This window comes from Lepisma saccharinum, chromosome 6, assembly GCF_977018435.1.
Source record: "Lepisma saccharinum chromosome 6, izLepSacc3.1, whole genome shotgun sequence".
Lineage (NCBI taxonomy): Eukaryota > Metazoa > Arthropoda > Insecta > Zygentoma > Lepismatidae > Lepisma > Lepisma saccharinum.
Window position 1 is genome coordinate 41,935,206 of NC_139234.1, and position 16,873 is coordinate 41,952,078.

The window sequence follows — 16,873 nt, forward strand, 5'->3', positions numbered from 1 at the left end:
TCCCCTTCCCTCTGACGTGTTCATTGGTGGAGCCGTGTCGCGTCACTACTTGCGCAGACTTGTTTTCGTTCGCCTGCTCCATAGATAGCCTGGACATGGTATAATTCCTTTAATTTCTCATTCGTCCTCTTAATTAGCCCTTTGTGGTTAACCTTAATGGTTAAAAAGCGATTCCGAATGAATCATTACAAAAAATCAACATTTAGAAATGTATTTTTGTGTATGAATGGATAATAAACCTTTTGGATAATAAACCTTTTATTATCGTGTTGTGGAAACTTATATTGCGAGCTGCACAGCTATGGTCAACGTATGGACAAAACAACGCCTAAACTAACACATGAGAAAGGAACTATTTGCCAAAATTACCTACTTTTCGTTTACATTAAGTTCTTTCACTCTATGGATTTAGAATAACATATTTTTGACAGCTTGGCAACATGATTTGGTGCGCCATCTATATTGTTCTTGAGCAAGCAAGCACCTGTTTTATTGTGAAGATATACGAGGTCTGACAATTAAGTTCACGAAATTACCACCTTGCGCGTACGTTGGCAGCACTGTACAAACAGTTTGGTAAGATTTCATAACCTTGCTATATCAGCGGTGCATAGTTTCCCAAGGGATCAGAGGAGTACTTCGAAGGTGTCCATAGTGATATTCAGCAAAGACGTGTTGCGTTTTAACAATGTTAATTTGCAAATGCTTAATTCAATGTAATGAATCAAAACTACACTTTGCAACACACGTTTTAGTCAATACGGTTTTCTAGGATGAGTTCGCGAACTTAATTGTCAGACCTCGTATGTCAAAAGGATGTTTACATCAGGAACCAGCAAAGGCTGTCATGGACAATGATTCCAGACGTTGTATCAAATGCATCGACCGTAACACCCCATTCGCTCTCCAAATCTGGCGGTCAAGTGAATGGTGCATCCGGATTCGACACTCGGGAAGGTAAAAAGAGCGTGAAGCAAGCTAGTTACGTCAGAAGGCAGCTTCGACTCTTTTTCTTCTTCTTCTTTCACGCACGTGTGACTGTGTGCAATTAAATGACACCCTGTAACGTAACCTGGCGAATTCGACACGCGGCATGCTTCCAGGATTTAAACTGAGCACACGCCAGCAAGACGATGTGCTGAAGGAACAGATGTTGCTAGTTGGTGCTTAGGTAAGGTTAAGCGTCGCTTTACTTCCTTTTTTTGCTAATCGCGACGATGACGATTGGGTTAAATGGAAGAAGGGACATTCCCAAAGAACGCCCCTGCCCTGGCCGGTATTCGAATCCGGGAACTTCGGTGGTGAGATCGAATATTGACTGAGCCAGCAGAACATATATTGTGTAAACTTTTATGATTATAGTCGTAGGTTTTTCGTCTATTACAAGCATGTTCTAACTTCCAAAGCTACATCTTTTGCTGCTTCTAGAATAGTGTTTTAGTAGCATTATTTTAACTGTCTACATCTACATATACCAGGTGGTTATAATTGAAGTGGCGGTGTTCAGAGTGGTACAGCGCGGGCTGTAATGAGAGTAGCAGTCTGAAACTTCGTAGATATGCTAATGAAGCAATGCGTTCGCGAATTATATATATAAAAAAAAAAAAAGTTCCAATTCTCGCCACCAGGGTAAAAAAATGCTCTATTCAGTCTTAGTTCTTCCTTATTTTCTTCTACCTTCCTAACTGCATATTCTAAGGTTAAAGTAAAAAAGGTAAAGCGACAATGTATCTTATTTTGTTAAAATATAAATGACCGCTGTGAACCAATCGGTATGGCGTCTGACTGACATTCAGAAAATTCGGGTGTGTTTCCCTGTATAAACAACCTCCAGTAGGAATTTTCCAGATTATGTCTCTGCATAAGAGCGGCTCTGGGGTTCATCTAGCCTGTATTAAATGGGAACCTCGGGTCAAAGCTGTTAGTTAGAGGCCGAAGCGTAGTACTGACCCCATCACCTCCAAAATGGCCGAGATCAAAGAATGTGTGGGGTCCTACATACAGACTCGTAGCCAGGCAGGGACCAGGGGGCTCATCCCTCCCCTGGAACTGCTGTCAGCCCCCTGGCATTGAGGCCAGCCCCCTTGACAGTAGGTAAAATAATTTTGTGCAATTTTCGTCGTCACCATCTAATCAAGGGGTCCCGTTCAATACCCAATGGAGGCACATAGTGCTTCGGATCCTACTTTAAAACTGTAGGTCCAGTCCCGATTAGCCTTACTGTGCATAAACTGGACTTAAAACACCAATTCAATCAATCATATTTTGTGTAATTTGTTTGCAGTGAACAGTGAAAATGTAGACAGCAGAATTGATTTTGCTCATAACTTTGGTGAAATATAAATTAACAGAGCATGAACAGCATCTATTACATTCGTTCATCTTATTTAAAAGATGAAGTGTAAGTAGCGGCAAGTCTTTAGGAGATTCTCTTCTCTACACTTTAGAAACCTCCTTCACAGGGAAGCTTCTTCATCTGTGCCTTCACTGTCCCTGTTGCAACCTCCCGTTTATACAGAAATCTGTGACTTTGATGTCATCATGCAAATCCCCTCCGCATCTGAGTCAAAGGTCAACAGCTCCCAAGGTTTAGGAACAAAGGGGAGTTTTATTGTTTCTGCTGGCGGGGGGGAGGAGGGGTAAGCTAGGCTCTATGATTGAATACTGTCCATTTTTCTTGGGTGATATAAATATCTGTATCATCAAACGTAGTATGGAGTGTGTAGCAAGGTATCATTTCAGGCAATTAACACTTCAAGCGATAATTTAAAAGATATAGAAAAGAAAATGTAGTATTTGTGTGATATTTCTAAACTTTATGTAACTTAATGACCCCCCACGTAATTTACATTCATTTAAGACAAACTTCCGAAAAATGAACTTGGTTTACAAAGCCCCCCCTGATAACCTGTGAGCCCCCCGGAGAGCAATTCTAGCTACAGGCCTGCCTACATATCAAGTACCAGTAATTGTAACTGATTTACTCTTTCTGTAACTCAGTTACTTTTTGAACCAAGTAACTGTGAATGAGTTAATTTTTAAAAAGTAACTTTACTAACAATTACATTATGATGTATTATATATACATGATGTACAACATCATGTCCCCTCCTTAACTCAAACATAAGAACAATCATGGACCCCGAACACAGGATGTTTAAATATACAAAGTGGACTGGCGAACAGTAACGAAGTCCCCCAAAATAATGTTTAACACGAGGGAGAATGGGTGAGAATATTTTACGAGAAGGAAGTTAACCAGCACAGTTACTCGATATCTTGTCTTCCAATGCAAGATTGTGGTTTGCCGCCCGCCATTTTATTTGCATTTTCTTCTTACGTCATGGCTTGTGATATTTCCATCCTACAAATTTTAAAGTGAGGAAACTAAGAAAAAAAATATAAAGATTATATTTAAAAATTAGTAGTTTACATTTCTGATTTTAAAAAAGTTTAGCTATAAGAGTATTTCACTTATGTCTTGGTGTCTGAAGAAAATATTTCAAAACATACTACCTGGGAAACAGAAAATTCCAGCAGCGTGTTAAAAGAATATAGCTCTGTCAAGTGTAAAATTCTCCTCCGCACATTCTTCTCAATATATACGTATACATATGAACAAAAATGGATCTTTATTAAGTTGAATCATCATTTAAAATGATAGTATGATTTTACAATTGTATTTCATGAATAAGCATTTGCTTTTACTTTCAATTGGGTAGGATATCAACATATCTGCATTCGTAATTGTGGCATGTTTGCATTCTTATCTTATTAGATTTTAGTGCATACAAAGTCTCCGTCAAACAGTAAAACCAAAGCCTTTAAGTGCCATTGTAATGCTAGAGGTTGTACGAGTTCCCATGCGATGTCGCTAGTAGCAGGTTACGAGTGACATATTGACGCGCCTGTCATCTAGCGGCAGGAAATCAAACTATATAAACCAGCTAGAAAGAAAGTTATATGTTGTAATGTTTTTCGTAGTGGGAAAGCGATCCGTTACACGAATACGTTTAAAACAAGCCTGATCTTGAAGATGAACAATATTCCTACTAAATTTTCGTTAATAAATGAACGCAAAACCACACAATTTTCGTTACTGCTATTATAGTGGCTGGATCTACGAATAAAAAAATCGTAAGCAAACATAATTTTCTTTATTATGATTAAAAATGTGTTTATTTTGGATAAATGCTAGAGATGAATACTACAAAATATCTAATGAATACGATACTGTGAAATACATCCTCTACTCATTAACAAATTAAGATTAATGATTGGATAGTACTGCGTAAATAGGTTTATATAACTTTAAATCTCTCTGACTTTGCTACTGTGAGAGGAACATTAAGGTACAGTTAGTGGCAAGAATAAATGGAACATCTATTTCCTGAAATACTGAGTTCCCTGCAGTGCGTTGTGTGTGTTGCCTAATTCTACGGCGATAGCGGAACTTCCTATTAAAAAGTTTCCCTTTAAGCTGATGGCCGTAGAATTGGGCAACACACACAACGCACTGCAGGGAAGCCAGTATTTCAGGAACTAGGTGTCCTATTTTATTGCTTGTGACTGTACATGAAACAAGCCGTGCACAAATCAGGACAAAATGGCGTCATCTTCATTATAAAGCTGCATCAATCGTCAATAATGAACAAGGAGTGACCTTCTCTGTAGGTACCGAAATGCCAACCTCTCTTCCTAGGATGCATTCTTGTAGGCTAAGCAGGCTCTGGCGACTGGGGACACAGCCTCTTGCGGAGGTAATTCTGATGTCTTCCATATGTGTTTGTTTAATCCTTTCATTCATCTAATCTTATCCTTATTCATCCCTTCATCGCGATTAACCAAAAGTGGTGGTGTTTTCAGTAATTGCATGATGTATACAGTTTCGAAACACACCTTTTGTGGCACTGAAACAGCAGCAGTGTTGCCAATGCACAGTCTTAATTTCTAAAAACAACGATTTTCCTAGTTCCCCCTTTAAAGACGTCTCATCCGATTGGCTATCGGTAGAAATGAACATTTCTTTTGTCAGTGCCATAGATGCCGAGCTAATCCAGCTAACCAAACTGAAAATTACCGACGGCATGTCTGTACATGTGTGTTATGTGCCATTTTTCATGCTTTGTAAAAAAATTCATTTACACTTCCCGTTACATCTGGCAACATTGCGTGGACACTAATGAAATCCAATCATTGTTCCCCGGTTTAAAATTATATGCATGAACAAGGCTTCAATTTGGTATAAGGATTATATGCGTTCCACTTCTGGTTCCTTATCTAAAACCTTTACTTCAAAATTAAGAAAGGCAAAGAGCCCCTTCAGAAAGATTAAAACAACCTTGTTGTTGCAACATTCAAACTTTTAATTATTATATTTAAATGCCATCCATTTGTTGGAAGTTTTAGACAGTTTGCATACAGTGTTTCCATAGAAACGTTTAATTATTGACCCTTTACCCAAAAATATACAGTGTGTATATAATCGTATCTGTGACGTTATTTCTTGCGGCGAAACAGTGCACGACAGGGTTGCAAGGAACACACAAATTTTGTGGAAATTGACAAACTACCAACCACATGATTAGGTGTAAGACGAAGCGAGAAACGCGTCCAGTAGACCAAACATCATAGCCTACCAGCCAGAAGGTCAGCAGTCATCTCAGGGGAAGGGCGAAGTGAACCAACTATGAGAAATGGTAAAACGTATTGAAAATGAAGTGTCAATATTGGATTTTGTCTCAGCCTACATGTCAAATATCAATAACAATACATTTTATTGGACTTACAGCTTACAGGTGGCTGTTTACGCCCATCTACATGTCAAATATTTGCAAATCTCGTTGCAAGGTTGATATCCACAGGTTTGTGTCCAGATGCCTTGTGGTACTCTTGTGCTGATAACGGAAGTATCCGAGGTTCACGTTGTTACATTACGGCTAAAACACGTACAACCACAGTAACAATCTAATTACGAATCAGTGGCGAATATACTACCCTGTTCACAGTTTCAAACTATTACATGTGTATCCGGTGCATAGATAAACACAGTTGTCAGACAGCTTGTATTACTACTACTTATATCCCTGTTTTTTCAACCATTTTTGTCACTTGCCTCATAATGCCTTGAATATACATTATATTATGTGTTGCTTATCTTTGGAATTTTGAGTTCTTTCATTTCTATTTTGTCATCTGTTCAGTGTGTCACAGACAGCTAGTATCAGAAGGACGAAGTAGATAGACTAAATTGTAGATGACAACTTGGTAACTAGATTTGCAAATATTTTACATGTAAGGTGAGACAAAATTCGATATGACCACTTCCACTTGAATTCTGTTTTCTCTCTACCATTTTTCGTATCGTTTGTTTACTTCCTGTTAGGTTAAAGAACGTGTTTTCTCGTTTTCTTTTACGGTACATAATGTGACTGATTGTAGCTATGTCATTTTTCACAGAATATGAGTGTTCCTGACAACCCTGGAACGCATCGCTTCACGACGGGATATGACATCACAAATGCAATCAAATGTTGTGTGTGGTTGCCAGCATTCAGGCGGCAAACCGGGCTTTTTTGAACGACTGTAGCGCCGAAATGATGCACCAAGGAGAAAAATGTTACTGAGAAATATTGTTTGTTTTGATGTACTCTATACGTTTTCGTGGTCCGTGGGAGCCATTAAAATGACACCCTGTATATATGTGCAGATGCATTATAACAGGCATTAGGACTTCAGAACTTGAAGCGTCAGTGGCAGAAGCCTCCTACCAGAAACTCCAATACCTGTCAACATAGATGGAAGTCAGGACAACCCAAGACTTCTAGCACCAATCGCCAAAGTGAAGTGAATTCGGAATGTGCACACTGAGCTAATAGGCTATACGTAGAATTCGAAGCACAGCCTAATTCAAGTAATGTTGCAGTAGAAATACAAATAGGATTACAACTCTTACCCGGTAAGTAAAGAACACAAAATGCGAGTTGTAAAAATACAATATCACCATTTTGTTTTCATGTTCAGACATATAATTATTTTATTATTATGATGTACAGTCATGGCCAGTGCTGGTTTCTCACAATCCCATTGACTCTCTGTAGGATTATTACAACTCACAAGTGTTCATTACTCTGCTGTTCCTCCCTATATTTTAATGTATTGGCGATACTGCATAAGCGACCCTTGTGTTTTAACGTTTCGACGTTAAAATAATATATGTTCATTACTAGTACTTGATTCATGCTTTGAATTAACACTGCATTTTTTCACTTAGAGAAGTTCCTGTTCTGTGAGAAAATATATACTTTCTCATATTACTTACCATAGCTTCTTTCATGCATCAGAATCCATGGTGTAAACGTGCAGTATTGCCAGGTCGAACATTTGCTTCTTAAAGGGGATATGTGAATTTCCATGAGGAATCGCTTTTCTTTATTTCGTGTTCATGACTTTTATTTTATTTTTGAATATTCAAGTTTCTATTTTTTTAACTACAAAATATTTTTGTGATTTGAAGTTGTCTTTCTCCAGTTTTTATGTGGGAAATATAGGGTTTTTGATTATTTTATTGTGATTTCGCTGCTTTTGTTTTGTTGTGTGTCTGGTAATAATACTTTCGGTGTTGTTTTGTTGCTTGGCGGGTGGTGGGTTGCACTTTGTTGAAGTTCGTGTAAATGGCTTAGCCTGTTGATTTTTATAATTTAAAATACAAACTATCATACTGGGAGAGGTCGGTGGGCGACTATCTTGGGATGGGGACGGAGGGCAGAGGAATGGGGGGAGGGTAGTTAATACATTCAAATATTAACTTATGGTGGCAGGTCCATCTATTTGGTGTTAATTTTGTTGTCTATACTGTAGTAGAGCATTTGCGAAGCTCCAGTTGATCGGTGGGGAGGGATACGGAGGGCAGAGGAATGGTGGGTGGAGATCAGAACTTTTGTGTCTGAAGTTATGCATATAACTTCTGTTAGAACCTTTCTGACAGAAGTTATTTGCATAACCGAAGTTAAAGTTTATAAAGTCTTGGGAGGGTAGGTGGTATTAACTTTGATGGAGAAATATTGTTTGTTTTGATGTCCTCTATACATTTCCGTGGTCCGTGTGTGCCATTAAAATGACACCCTGTATATATGAGCAGATGCATTATAACAGGCATTAGGACTTCAGAACTTCAAGCGACAGTGGCAGAAGCCTCCTAGCCACAAACTCCAATACCAGTCAACATAGATGGAAGTCAGGACAACACGAAACTTCTAGCACCAATCGCCAAAGTGAAGTGAATTCGGAATGTGCACACTGAGCTAATATAGAGCTCGAAGCACAGCCTAATTCAAGTAATGTTGGAGTAGAAATGCAAATAGGATTACAACTCTTACCCGGTAAGTAAAGAGTCCAAAATGCGAGTGGTAAAAATACAATATCACCATTTTGTTTTCATGTTCAGACATATAATTATTTTATTATGATGATGTACAGTCATGGTCAGTGCTGGTTTCTCACAATCCCATTGACTCTCTGTAGGATTATTACAACTCATAAGTGTTCATTACTCTGCTGTTCCTCCCTATATTTTAATGTATTGGCGATACTGCATAAGCGACCCTTGTGTTTTAACGTTTCGACGTTAAAATAATATATGTTCATTACTAGTACTTGATTCATGCTTTGAATTAACACTGCATTTTTTCACTTAGAGAAGTTCCTGTTCTGTGAGAAAATATATACTTTCTCATATTACTTACCATAGCTTCTTTCATGCATCAGAATCCATGGTGTAAACGTGCAGTATTGCCAGGTCGAACATTTGCATCTTAAAGGGGATATGTGAATTTCCATGAGGAATCGCTTTTCTTTATTTCGTGTTCATGACTTTTATTTTATTTTTGAATATTCAAGTTTCTATTTTTTTAACTACAAAATATTTTTGTGATTTGAAGTTGTCTTTCTCCAGTTTTTATGTGGGAAATATAGGGTTTTTGATTATTTTATTGTGATTTCGCTGCTTTTGTTTTGTTGTGTGTCTGGTAATAATACTTTCGGTGTTGTTTTGTTGCTTGGCGGGTGGTGGGTTGCACTTTGTTGAAGTTCGTGTAAATGGCTTAGTCTGTTGATTTTTATAATTTAAAATACAAACTATCATACTGGGAGAGGTCGGTGGGCGACTATCTTGGGATGGGGACGGAGGGCAGAGGAATGGGGGGAGGGTAGTTAATACATTCAAATATTAACTTATGGTGGCAGATCCATCTATTTGGTGTTAATTTTGTTGTCTATACTGTAGTAGAGCATTTGCGAAGCTCCAGTTGATCGGTGGGGAGGGATACGGAGGGCAGAGGAATGGTGGGTGGAGATCAGAACTTTTGTGTCTGAAGTTATGCATATAACTTCTGTTAGAACCTTTCTGACAGAAGTTATTTGCATAACCGAAGTTAAAGTTTATAAAGTCTTGGGAGGGTAGGTGGTATTAACTTTGATGGAGAAATATTGTTTGTTTTGATGTCCTCTATACATTTCCGTGGTCCGTGTGTGCCATTAAAATGACACCCTGTATATATGAGCAGATGCATTATAACAGGCATTAGGACTTCAGAACTTCAAGCGACAGTGGCAGAAGCCTCCTAGCCACAAACTCCAATACCTGTGAACATAGATGGAAGTCAGGACAACACGAAACTTCTAGCACCAATCGCCAAAGTGAAGTGAATTCGGAATGTGCACACTGAGCTAATATAGAGCTCGAAGCACAGCCTAATTCAAGTAATGTTGGAGTAGAAATGCAAATAGGATTACAACTCTTACCCGGTAAGTAAAGAGTCCAAAATGCGAGTGGTAAAAATACAATATCACCATTTTGTTTTCATGTTCAGACATATAATTATTTTATTATGATGATGTACAGTCATGGTCAGTGCTGGTTTCTCACAATCCCATTGACTCTCTGTAGGATTATTACAACTCATAAGTGTTCATTACTCTGCTGTTCCTCCCTATATTTTAATGTATTGGCGATACTGCATAAGCGACCCTTGTGTTTTAACGTTTCGACGTTAAAATAATATATGTTCATTACTAGTACTTGATTCATGCTTTGAATTAACACTGCATTTTTTCACTTAGAGAAGTTCCTGTTCTGTGAGAAAATATATACTTTCTCATATTACTTACCATAGCTTCTTTCATGCATCAGAATCCATGGTGTAAACGTGCAGTATTGCCAGGTCGAACATTTGCTTCTTAAAGGGGATATGTGAATTTCCATGAGGAATCGCTTTTCTTTATTTCGTGTTCATGACTTTTATTTTATTTTTGAATATTCAAGTTTCTATTTTTTTAACTACAAAATATTTTTGTGATTTGAAGTTGTCTTTCTCCAGTTTTTATGTGGGAAATATAGGGTTTTTGATTATTTTATTGTGATTTCGCTGCTTTTGTTTTGTTGTGTGTCTGGTAATAATACTTTCGGTGTTGTTTTGTTGCTTGGCGGGTGGTGGGTTGCACTTTGTTGAAGTTCGTGTAAATGGCTTAGCCTGTTGATTTTTATAATTTAAAATACAAACTATCATACTGGGAGAGGTCGGTGGGCGACTATCTTGGGATGGGGACGGAGGGCAGAGGAATGGGGGGAGGGTAGTTAATACATTCAAATATTAACTTATGGTGGCAGGTCCATCTATTTGGTGTTAATTTTGTTGTCTATACTGTAGTAGAGCATTTGCGAAGCTCCAGTTGATCGGTGGGGAGGGATACGGAGGGCAGAGGAATGGTGGGTGGAGATCAGAACTTTTTTGTCTGAAGTTATGCATATAACTTCTGTTAGAACCTTTCTGACAGAAGTTATTTGCATAACCGAAGTTAAAGTTTATAAAGTCTTGGGAGGGTAGGTGGTATTAACTTTAAATCTTTCAAATAATTGTCATATTTGGTCGATGCACTCAATGACTTTCATCTGGGAGTTTCTGGGTAAGAGTCCTGTCTTTTCTTCATTTTGGCTAATCACCATATTGAGATTGAGAATGAATGACACAGTGGAATAGTATCTAGGTTCCTTATAATTTCCTGCTGTGGTACAATGACCAGTATAACCTTATCTCATCAATTTGTTGAAGTCAAGTTTGTGTTTATGTAAAGTATGCACGATGCAGCTTGCAACATTCTTGGCATTAACCTTCCAAAGGAAACAAAAAATCATTTTCACAATTTTCAATTATCAGATCACGCTTAACTGGCAACTAACTGTTCTATACCTCCAATATCTGCAGATTCATCTGCTATATCAGGAAAAGGAGGAGACATCTTACATTTTACTTGCAACTTTTGAAGGAATTACTTTCCCCACTTAAATGAGATTTTGGTTCTCACTTAGGTGATCTTGTCTAGTTTCTGGATGATCTGGAATCCCTTGATTGCGCTCTAGAATCCAGTAGTTCATTGAGCTTCCCTTTACTTGAATGCTTTCCTCTGAGAGCCATTCCTTCTGTACCACAGAGATTGATTGATGACAGTACTACTGTATGTCCTTCTTTATGACTCACAACAATTGTTCCCTGTGATCTTTATATAAAATAACAGAATTTGCTTCAAAAATTGTATTTGTATTCTCTAAAAATCACATGCATGTTTGTTCACATATCTTGGAGTTGATAGGATATGTGAACAAACATGCATGTAATTTTTATAAAATACGTACAAATTCAATCTTTGAAGTTAGTAAAATATATTTGTTTTGATACTTACACTTTACAAGAAAAAGACTATGAAAGCACAGATAAATGTATTATACCTGTAAGTGTTCAAAAGATGTCAGAAGTTCCGATTTGAACCGTCTCGTGTATAATTATACAGTACAATACTTTTAAGTTCTTTTGGATTCTGGGCCGTGTAATCTAGCACTGCTGCTCCGATTCAACTTGAAACCAGGGCCTACCCGATGGCGTAGTGGTAACGTCGTCGCCTTGTAAAGAGGGGATCCATGCGGAGGCGTATAGTGGTTTGGATTGGGGCCACCGAGATACTTAGGCTATATACGGGCCTCACACCAGCTTCCTTGACGTCACAGGATTAGTCAAGTATAGTTCATTTACAGCATTTAACAAAATTATTTTTAAGAGTATAATATTTATTTTTCTGACTAAATCGTCCTTTCTAATTCGCTCAGAACGTTGCTATCACATCAAGAACATTTAAAATGTTATGTAGCTTAAGTAAATACGTAAATAATATTGATAAAAGTAAAATCCAATCTTTACCGTTCTGCATAATGTACCTTTATTTACCAAATTATTTTTTTGATTTGATTTAGTTTATTTTACTTCGCGTTTTGTGCCTCTTGGCTAATTTGCGAAGATGGGGATGAGTGATGAAATGATGAAATTGATGAATGGACATTCACAAACAACCAAGCCCGACCGGGATTCGAACCCGGGACCCTTGGCGTCGCAGCGCGATGTGCTAACCACTCGGCCACAGGGTCGGGCTATTTACCAAATTATCAAGGAAGAAAGGCGATAGAGATAAAATGTTATCCTACAACTGAATCGTACTCTAAATTCGTAGCTACATAATTGCTATTGAATTTCTGTGGAATAAACACAAGCTTTACATGCAAGATAATTTTGTAAATGTTTACGTACAGAAGGTTCAGGAAAGAGCTTGTAAGATTGGAATTTCTTATTAAATAAACTTTCCAACTTTGGAAACTCAATTTCCGTGTGTAATTTGAATAAATTTTTAATGTTCTAGAAATCCGGTAAATATTTGGCTGCACAAGTTTGACTGGGTTGGTTGTAGGTTACAATTTTAAAAAATCAGTATTAGTATTACAATTTTTACATCAAGCAAAGAGAGAAACCTACACATATACTAATAGCCTAACCTATTCGAAATACGTGTATGCTAAGCACACTAACCTTAAAGGATCTAACAGTAATTCAAGCCTATGAAAAGGGATTTAAGACCATACGGAAAATAAGAATATTAATGCAAGCAACTTACTTTAATTAAGAAGTCCAAAGCAAAAGGAAATATTCTATCAGGAGAATATTGTATTCTAAAATCCTTATAATTATATCCCTTTTGGTAGATAAGCTAGATATAGTAAAAATCAAGAGAAAATGTCTTTTTCTAGGATACGGCGTAAGTTTTAGGAATATCAGCGTGTGTTTCATTCATCCCTAACAACGACAATTTACTTGTAACTGTACCTTGACATGTATTGAAATCGTACCATGCAAAATACGCTGACATAATTATATGTTGATAATTATATTTTCTCCTCGTACTTGGGATATTTAGAACAGGTTGAGATAAAATTTCACATAATTTTAAAGCAAATACGTTACATGAAATCACAATAATTGACTGTACAAGTGTACGAAACGAATCGTTATTCTCTATATACGTACTAGTAAATTTTTACTTTAGTAACTTGTCTACAGATTTTCTTTCTACATTTCCAATTACTTTAAATGCTGGTGACGCAAGTACACATTTTCTTATAGTTCGCTAACTACATCGCAAAAAACATAACATAGTTAGTGAACTATATAAAAACGTGCACTTCTGTCACCAACATTTAAGGTTTTTGGAAATATAGACAAGTTGTAGAGAAGTTGCTAAAGTGAAAATTTACTATCCTAAAGAATAACGATTAGTGCATTTGCATAGTCAGTCATTGTCATTTCATGTAACACATTTGCTTTATTTACATTTATGCTCTGTGGAAAAGTAGAAGAGCGAGATATTATCACAGAATATTATCTCAAACTTTTTCTAAATATCACAAGTACAAGGGGAAAATATAATTATCAACTTACATGCCAGCGAATATTGCATGACACGATTTCAGTACATGTCCAGGTACAGTTAGAAGTAAGTTGTCGTTGTTAGGGGTGAATGAAACACACGCTGATATATATTTAAACTTACATCTGAAAAATAACTTGTCTATCTTGTCTCTTAGTTTTTACCATTATCTAGCTTGTTTATCCAAAAGAGATATAATTATAAGAACTTTAGAATACTATATTCTGTTAATAATTTTTAACAATAATCTCCTGATAGAGCATGAGGTTTATTGTGTCCTGTTGCTTTTTGCTTACGACTTCTTAATTAAAGTAAGTTGTTTGCAAGTTGCAATAATATGATCAACGAGTTTCATTTTCCGTGTTACCGCAAATCCTTTTTCATAGGCTTAAATTACTGTTAGGTCATTTTAGATTTGTTCTTAGCCTCTAGGTATTGCGAATAGGTTAGGCTAGTACGTGTGTTGCATTAGTATATTTACACTTTCTCTCCTTGCTTGCATGTAAGATTTTGATGCGAACAATGATTTTTTTAAAAATGTAACTTAAACCAAACCACGGGAACTTGTTCATCCAAATATTTACCAGATTTCTAGAAAATTAAGCATTTATCAAATTAGACACGGGAATTGAGTTTCGAAAGTTGGTAAGCTTATTTAATACGAAATTCCAATCTTACAAACTCTTTTCTCAACCATATGTATACGTAAAACGTTTACAAAATTATCTTGCATACATAACTTGGACAGTAAGTTCTCATTCCACAGCAATTTAATAGCAATTATATACTAGCGACGATAATTCTTTACGAACTTACAGTAAGTTTAAAATGTAGAATGAAATTTTATCTATATCGCCTTGTTTTCATTGGTAATTTGAAAAATAAAGATACAATATGCAGAACGGTAAAGATGGGATTTTACTTTTATCAATATTATTTACGTATTTTTCAATGTCATGTAACGTTCTTCAGGTGAAAGCAACGTTCTGAACGAATAAGAGAGGACTATTCACTCAGAAAACTAAATATTATACTCTTACAATGCACTTTGTTAAATGTTGTGAATGGACTATACTTGACTAATCCTGTGACGTCACGGAAGCTGGTGTGATGCCCGTACATAAGTATAAGTATATCGGAGGCCCCGAGTAGATGCAATGAAACATGATTTTGGGCTGAAACTGCGAGGATAAATATTTTACATATAGTCCAACCAAGGTTATTAGAATTATATAAGGTTGGGTCCTATAGCCTGTGTGTCTATGATTATTGTCACATTCCTATTCGACTTTATGCGGAGAGAAGAACTAAAATTCTGGACGAAAGAGCGTCATCATCCAAACCCAACAAAGCAGAATATAGGTCAAAGTGCGCCAAGAAGACATGTCCACAAAACCCCGCGTCTTGATCCATAATAATATGCTGCTAAATGTAACTTCACACCTACTACAGGGAGGTTATTTCAGTCGTTCACCGCCAGAGTGACGGCCGTTCCGCGGACTCTTCATGCAACAGGTCCCGGCAAATTGCGTTCAGGAAGTCCGTAACAGAAACCGCTTGTTTTGTAATGTTTCCACTTTTCACAATTACAGTTACAATTACAATTGAAATAAGCACGTACCTTGTCGCACGGATGCAGGAAAAGGTGTCCTCCCAAATACAAATATTTCTGGCACCTTATTTCTGACATCTAATCTTAGATTAGTCATCGCTACTTTATTCTCAGTTGTTGCGACAGCGCCTGCAGCTTATCGGGGGTTGGGTGAGTTGTCAGCCGCGAGAAGGCGCTTCATACTGCACGTGTCGGCAGTGATGCCAACCGTAGGGACATGTCCCTACGCATAGGGACTTTTCACTAAATTTCGCCCGCGTAGGAACGTAGGGACAGATTTTGCCAAATGAGGGAAAACGTAGGTACTTTTTTCAATCTTGGTAAATTACATTTTATGAATTAGTTTATCTGGATACTTTAGCGAGGAGGAGAAAAAAGAACTAACTAACAGATCTCCATCAGAATTTTGGAACATGTTATCGGTTACCAAAAACTTTCAAGGCAAGTTCCTTTTTGAAAACATTTCCACTCTCGCGAAAATAGTGCTAACATTGCCGCATTCTAACGCGGAAACGGAAAGAATATTTTCAATGTTAAGTGATACAAAAACAAAAAAGGGAAATAAAATGGGACCAAAATTGTTAAAGAATGCAGGAAATACAGCATCACCAACCAACATCTATCTCTTCACAGCAGCAGCATGTATGACTTCAAATAACATAATCAACAGTAAACGACTCAACGTTATTCATTAGGGGTGTGCTGGATTCTTTACTTTAAAAAGTCGTTAATTCTCGACGTTTTCTGCCTTGTAAGTTTCTGGAACTTATCGAAAGTTGTAAGTTTTTATTCTAGAAATGCAAAAACAATCACTTAAAGTGAAAATGACTTGTAAAATTCGAGATTTCCAGTGCTTCGGGAAATTTCGAACATTTCCCGTCCAGAAAATTTTCCGACTTGGTCGGAAAATTGCAAATTTTTCAGTCCCGAATGTCGGGATTTAAAAAAATTACCGTCCCGATCCCGTCCCGACCCAAAAAATTCTGTCCAGCACACCCCTATTATTCATTAAGGCAAGAATTTACAATACCGGACCCTTCTGTAATTTCTATGCTACGTCTTATACTCACGAAATAATTATTCGTGATTATTTATCTCAAGTTAACATGTTGGGGTGAGGGGGAAAAAATGTTCATTAACGTGTAGAAGTTGTAAAATAAGCTTTTCAATTCTCGCAATGATTCTCCGTATACAAGTATGGTAGCCATATTTGTTGATATGAACAAATTAAAATTAGTTACGCTGTCTACAGCGTTGCCACACTGTTGATTTCATACTTGGAGAGCATGGATCGTGTAAGAATGGCGGAAGAGAACAGTAAAAAAGTTGTTAATGTTGTACAGATTATTAGGTGGAGTGTGCAGGAGGATGACTGTGGGCTAATTAATAAACTTATGGATTTCAGTATATTGCCCAAAGAACGTGCTTACATGTGACAGCGACAATCACGATGTAGAA